Here is a 7,205-nt window from a genome sequence, read left to right as displayed (position 1 = left end):
CCACATACACCTTTTTTGAGGCAAGGGCTCACAGTATAGCCCTGGTTCACCTGGAACTCACTATCTACACTAGGTTGGCCAAAACCTCATAGCTCTGCCTGCACTTTCCTCCTTGGCTAGGATTAAAGGGTCATTACTATGCCCAGCTCCTATCCTTTCTTTTATTTGTGTGTGTGTGTGTGTGTGTGTGATGGGTGTGATGGGCGTGTGTACTCATGCAGCCTAGAGGGCAACTCAGTGTTATTCCCACCAGGGCTGTCCACTTCTTTTGTGATGGGACTTCTCATTGGCCCGAAGTTCATCAGTTGGGCCAGACTAACTGGTCAGTGAACCCCCCCCCCCCGGCCCCGGAAATCTCCACATCCCCAGTTTGGATTACAAGCACCCCTCCCCTTAAAGTGTGAGTTCTGGGGATTGAACTCAGGTCCTCACACTTGCAAGGGAAGCACTTTATTGACTGAACCAGCCTTTCCTGTTGGGTTTTTTTTTTTTTTTTTTTTTTTTTTTTTTTTTTTTTTGGATTTTTGAGTGTTTTTTTTGTTTTTTGGATTTTAAGTTCTCTATATAGAACTTACTTTGTAGACCAGGCTGGCCTCGAACTCAGAAATCTGCCTGCCTCTGCCTCCCAAGTGCTGGGATTAAAGGCGTGCACCACCACCACCCGGCCTCTTGGGGCTTCTTTATTGTCTTTTGCAATGTTGGACATCAAACCCAGGGTCTTTTTTTTTTTAATTATTTTATTTATTTATTTTTTTAAAGATTTTTATTTATTACAATTAAGTACACTGTAGCTATCTTCAGACGCACCAGAAGAGGGTGTCAGAACTCATTACGGGTGGTTGTGAGCCACCATGTGGTTGCTGGGATTTGAACTCATGACCTTCTGAAGAGCAGTCGGTGCTCTTACCCGCTGAGCCATCTCACCAGCCCCAAACCCAGGGTCTTATGAATGCGTAGGTAGGTGCTTAACCACAGAGTTATATTCCTTCCTTGGGATTTCTTATTTTTGCCAGTTTGTAGGATGTGAAGCAGTATACGCTTTAATGTGCATGCCCCGATTGAGGTAAAGTGTATGTACTGGGCTCATTGTCCACTTGGGTTCCCTCTGGATAAATCACTTCTGTTGGTATCCTCAGCTATGCTATAGTTGCTTTAGAGGAACGCTATAAAAAGCCCATGTAAAGGCACCCGTGTTAAAAGCTGGAGTGGTGGCACATGCTTTTAACCCTAGTGTTGGAGAGGTAGAGACAGGCAGATGACCCCCAGGGGCTCACCAGCCAGTCTGGCCTAACCAATAAATTCCAGGTAGCAGCAAAAGAGATGCTGTCTCAAGAAAGGAAATGGCTCAGTGGTTAACGGCACTTGCTGCTCTTCCAGAGGACCTGGGTTCAATTCCCAGCACCCACATAGTGACTTATAACCATCTATAACTCCCATTTCAAAGCCCTCTTCTGACCTCTGAGGGCATGAGGCACACACATGGTGCACATACATACAAGTAAATTAAGTGAATAATTCTAAGAAAGAGAGACAGAGAGACGGACAGAGACAGACAGACAACTCGTGAGGAACAAAATCCAAGGCTGACCTCTGATCAAGGTTTATACAAAACACACACATACACACACACACACACAGACAAGGAGGGAGGGAGAGAGGAAGGAGGGAGAGAGAGAAGGAGGGAAAGAAAGTGGTTTGAGCAAAAATGGTTACCTTTCTTTCTTTTTGTTTGTTTGTTTGTTTGTTTGTTTGTGTTTTGGAGACAGGGTTTCTCTGTGTAGCCCTGGCTGTCCTGAAACTCACTCTGTAGACCAGGCTGGCCTCGAACTCAGAAATCTGCTGCCTCTGCCTCCCAAGTGCTGGGATTAAAGGCGTGCGCCACCACCACCCGGCTAAGGGTTATCTTTCATATCAAGAAATCCTAGAGTTAAAGCCTGGCAGTGGTGGCACATTCCTTTAATCCTAGCACTCAGGAGGCAGAGGTAGGAGGATCTTTATGAGTTTGAGGCCAGCCTGGTGTACACAAAAAGCTACATAGTGAGACCCTGTCTCAAAAAAACAAAAAACAAAAACAAAACAACCAAAAGCCAAGAAAACAAAACACCAAACCAGCAAGGAAGGAAGGAAGGAAGGAAGGAAGGATGAAAGAAAGAAAGAAAGAGGCAGGAAGAAGGGAGAGAAGAAGCCCTAGAGGTGGTTAATCCAGAGACTCAGCTGAGGCACTGGAATGCTAATTCCACCATATATCTTTTCCATGTTCTTTTCCATACTATGTGAGGGTAAATGTCACTCATTTGCTAACACCCCGCCCCCGCCTGCACCACAACCCCCACCCCGCACAGTTCCAAGATTGCTGCCTCAACTCCAGGTGTTTCCTACAGGCACCAATGTGGAGATACCCAGAGAAGAAACAGAAGAAGCTAGTAGATGCTTTTCATCCTTGAGTCCCTCCCAGATCCACAGCCTCCCACCTCCCTCCCTCCCTCCCTCCCCCAATCAGATAATCTTCCTTTCTTGCTTGGTGACAAAATTCTATACATATCCATGCCTAAACCAATCACTGGACAGAGGAACAAAATCATTGGTATGTTTTGACCAATCATAGCTCAAGGACGGAGCTAGGGAAGGGTCATTTTTCCTCAAAGCATGACAGCCTGACTCAGTCCAGTGTCTTATGATGGAGACAGAGAAACGATGCCACTTAGAATGCACTCAAGATGTCTGCCTTTTCTTTTTCTTTTTCTTTTTTTTTTAAAGACAGGGTTTTACTCTGTGTGTATTTCTAGCTGGCTTCGAACTCACTATGTAGACCAGGCCGACCTCAAACTCAGAGATCAGCTATCGCTGCCTTCTGAGCTCTGAGATTAAAGGTGTGCACCACCGTGCCTAGCCCTGGGTCTGTTCTTTAAAATTTACTTTTAGTGCTGGGGATTGACTTGGCACATGCTAGGCAAGTATTCTACCACTGAGCTACATCCGTTTTGAGATGGAGCCTCACTGTGGAGCCAAGGCTGGCTTAGAATTCCTGATCCTTCTGCTTCAGCATCCAGAGGGCTGATTTCCGGGAGGCCTTTCCATATTCTGAATATTAACCTTTATCTGTTTTATGTGTCCCTAACATTGCCACCCAGGCTGTTACTCGTCTCTTCAGTCGGTTCAGAAAGCCATTTTTTTTTTATAATAGAGGGCTTTGGGGGGGTCAGTAATATAATAAAAATCTTTTCTGAATCGTGTTCCTTACATCAGAACTGTTTGCCTACTCTCAGCTTGCCTGCACTTCCTCCTAATTATTTTAAAGTTCTGTTTTTCACTTTTAGATTTTTAATCCATCTGGAATTAATATTTATGGGTGGCGTATAGAGGTTGCATATGAAAAGCCAATTGTCCCAACACTTTTTATTGAATAGACTGTTCTCTCTCGCCAAGTGCTGTGGCACACCCCCCCACCCCCATCATAAATCAAATCCCCACATAGACTTGGCTCCGTTTCTGGCCACTCTGTTCTATTGATCTCTTTGTCCAGCCCGGCACTAAGACCACATTGTTTTAATTACTATCACTTTAAAAGAAAGTCCTGGTATTTCTTCGGGGCGGGCGCATTTTCCTCTTCAGAATGGTCTGCCACTTTCTTGGCCCTATACTGTTCTGTATGAAGTTTAGAATCAGTCTCGATCTGAAGCTTCCATTGAGATCTTTACTGAGTGTGCATGGAATCAATGGATAAAAAGCAAGGGGAATTATCATTGAGAATGATGGGGAGAATTCTCGAGCTTAACTGATCCTGTGTCTACATCTCCCCATTTAGTCCTTTTAGAATATAGTATAGTGCTTCATTCAGAAATATCTTGTAAGCTGGCCATAGTGGACCATGCCTTTAGTCCCAGCACTCAGAAGGTAGAGAGTCAGGCTGATCTCTGTGAGTTTGAGGCTAGCCTGGTCTAGGTAGTGAGTTCGGGGACATCCAGGACTATGAAGAGAGATCTTGTCACAAAACAACAGGAGCAGGACTAACAAAAATATAACTTTTTTTCTTTCTTTTTTTTTTTTTTTACTTTTGGTTTTTCGAGATAGGGTTTATCCATGTAGGCCTGGCTGTCTAAGAACTCAGTCTGAAGACCAGGCTGGCCTAGAACTCAGAAATCCGCCTGCCTATGCCTCGCAAGTGCTGGGATTAAAGGCAAGCACCACCACTGCCTGGACCTACAATTTTTAATGTTACATTAAAAAATGTTAGCCGGGCGATGGTACCACTTAATGATAACCCTAACCCTAACCCTAACCCTAACTCTAACCCTAACCCAACCCTAACCCTAACCCTAATGTTACATTAAAAAATTTTAATGTTACATAAAAAAATGTTAGCCGGGCGATGGTGGTGCACACCTTTAATCCCACCACTTGGGAGGCAGAGGCAGACGGATTTCTGAGTTCGAGGCCAGCCTGGTCTACAGAGTGAGTTCCAGGACAGCCAGGGCTACATGGAGAAACTTTGTCTCAAACAACAACAACAAATTGTAACATTTAAATATCTTGATGTTTTAAAAGAGAATATTTTGGGTATGAATGTTTTGTCTGTGGTGCCCACAGAGGCCAGAAGAAGACATCGGACCCCTTGGGACTGGAGCTGCAGATGACTGTGAGCTGCCATGTGGATGCTAGCAACCAAACCCAGATCCTCTATGATAGCAGTGAGTGCTCTTAGCCTCTGGGCCATCCCTCAGTCGATCAGTCAGTCAGTCAGTCAGTCAGTCAGTCTGTCTCTCCCTCTTTCTCTCTTGCTACCCCACACCTCTGTGTATGTGCTTCTTAAATTTTCATTTTATTTCAAGACAGGGTCTTGATATGTAGAACAGGCTGGACTTCATTTGTCATTGTAGCTCAGGCTGGCCTTTAATTTGTGATTCTTTTGCTTCAGCTTCCTGGGTGCTTGGGTTATGCTTAGGTACATGAATTTTTTTTTTTTTTTTTTTTTTTTTTTTTTTTGTGAGACAGGGTTTCTGTGTGTAGCCCTTGCTGTCCTGGAACTCACTTTGTAAGCTAGGCTGGCCTCGAACTCACAGCGATCCGCCTGCCTCTGTATCCTGAGTGCCACAACCAGGCTAAAACAGCAAAAAATTTCTAATGACTGATTGTTAATGTGTAGAAACACTGACATTTTCTATTTCATTTGTATTTGGATGCTGATCTTTATCCAGTTACCTAGCCAACGTCCCTTACAATAATTCCAGTAATGTGGAGGCTGGACAGGTGGCTCAGTGGGTAATGTACGTGTGGTGAGAGTATAAGGACTTGTCTGAGGCTGCATCTCCAGTACTCGTGTGCAAGCCCAGTGTAGTGGCACGCTCCTGGGCAGCTTCCAGAGGCCTTGCTGGCTGGCCATATAATTGTAGCAGCAAAGCTCTCTGTTCAGCAAGTGATCCTGTTTCAAAACACAAGGAGGTGATAAACAGTTGAAGATACCTGAAGTATACCTCTGGCTTCCACAGGAGTGTGCAGAAGCAAACATACTCACGCACACACACACAGAAGCAAGCACACTCACGCACACACACACACAGAAGCAAGCACACTCACGCACACACACACAGAAGCAAGCACACTCACGCACACACACACACAGAAGCAAGCACACTCACACACACACACACACACACAGCTGCTGGACAAATCTAGGCTCTCTTAGATTTTCCTTTATAGATAACTGATCTATAAAGATGCCAGCAATTCTGTCTCTTTTATCTTCCCTAACCTTTTAAAACTATCTTATTGTAAAACAAAACAAAACAAAACAAAACCCCCCAAAACCCAAAAAATCAGAACCTTACATGCGTGTATGTATGTGCCGGGGCAGGGGGATACGTTGTGACAGGATCACACTGTACACCCTGGCTGGTCTGCAACTTGCTATGTAGAGCAGGCTGGCTTCAAACTTACACAGATTCTCTCGCCTCTACCTCACCCATGTTAGGATTAAAGACTGAAGGCATGTGCCACCATAACTAGCTAAAGTAATATTTTGAATTTATTTAATTTATTGTGAGTGTGTGTGTGTGTGTGTGCTTGGAGGTCAAAGGACATCCTGCTGGAGTTGATGTTCTTGTCCCAGCCCTTCCCCAATTTTATCATTGAGTGGTACCTTCCTGTAGATCTCAGATCCGCCTGGTGGGCTGTCCTGGCCCTGCCTAAACATCCTGACGCTTTACGCTTTACAACGCACTCTGCTCCCCATTAGCCCATTGTTCTTTCTTGCTTCCACTTTGGCGAGGGACTATCTCGGTGACAATGACTGTGGCAGCCAGAACAGTCCCCAGGCCTCCCCACCCCCGGCCCTCTTCTCTGCTTCTCCAGGAATAGAAGTTTGGCCAAGAACAGTCTGGCACTGGTTTTGATGCTCTTGGGTGGTCACCCCTTAGGGGACCTGAAGTTCAACCTATGGAAAGCAGATGCAATTCAGCCAATGGAGTGCTTGTCTAGCAGTCCCAAAGCCCCGAGTGTGAGGTGCACTCTGCTGCACCACCACAGGCAAGAGGAGCAGGAATCCAAGGATATCCTTAGCTATAGAGCCAGCCTGGGCTGACACCCCTATTCAAAAATAACAACAAAAATTAAACAAGGGGTTCAGGAAGACATACTAGGTCTCCAGGCTGGTATCCTCAAAATATCTGTGCGGTTGATGGGAGAACAGGAGATGCCCTTGGATACCGGAGTGTTGACAGATGACGGGTGGGTGAGGAAAGTAATTATTATTTCCAACCACCTACCCCCTACGGGGCGTCCTTCTTTCACTTTAAAAAAAAAGGACATTTTCTGGATAGGGAAATGGACGACATGCGCGATAGGCCTGTGGCCCTTGAGAGTCCTCCTGTGTCGCTCGGCTAACAGCGGGGTCCAGCACGCATGCCCCTTGGTCGTACTTTCCCAGCCTGGAAGTGGGTGCTGCGCAGGCCTCGCTCCACCCATCTCTTCACTCGCCATCAGCCCCAACATTGCGCAAGCGCAGGGACGGCTGGAGCCTGGGAAAGGCGCCCTCTCGTGGTGGACTGACCCAGTTGCATTCTTTGTTGTTGCTCTGGGGGCGGGGAAGAGGAGGGAGAAAGATGTGGGTGGAGTTTGGGAGGCAGAAGCCAGAATCAGATCACAATGATGAGAATGCCGTTCCTTTGTCCCTCACAGAGACGTATAATATGCGTTTCGGATGTAGAGGA

Source organism: Mastomys coucha, unplaced genomic scaffold (genome assembly GCF_008632895.1).
Source record: "Mastomys coucha isolate ucsf_1 unplaced genomic scaffold, UCSF_Mcou_1 pScaffold5, whole genome shotgun sequence".
Lineage (NCBI taxonomy): Eukaryota > Metazoa > Chordata > Mammalia > Rodentia > Muridae > Mastomys > Mastomys coucha.
The sequence above is the reverse complement of the archived record's forward strand: the minus strand, read 5'-3'. Positions refer to the sequence as shown.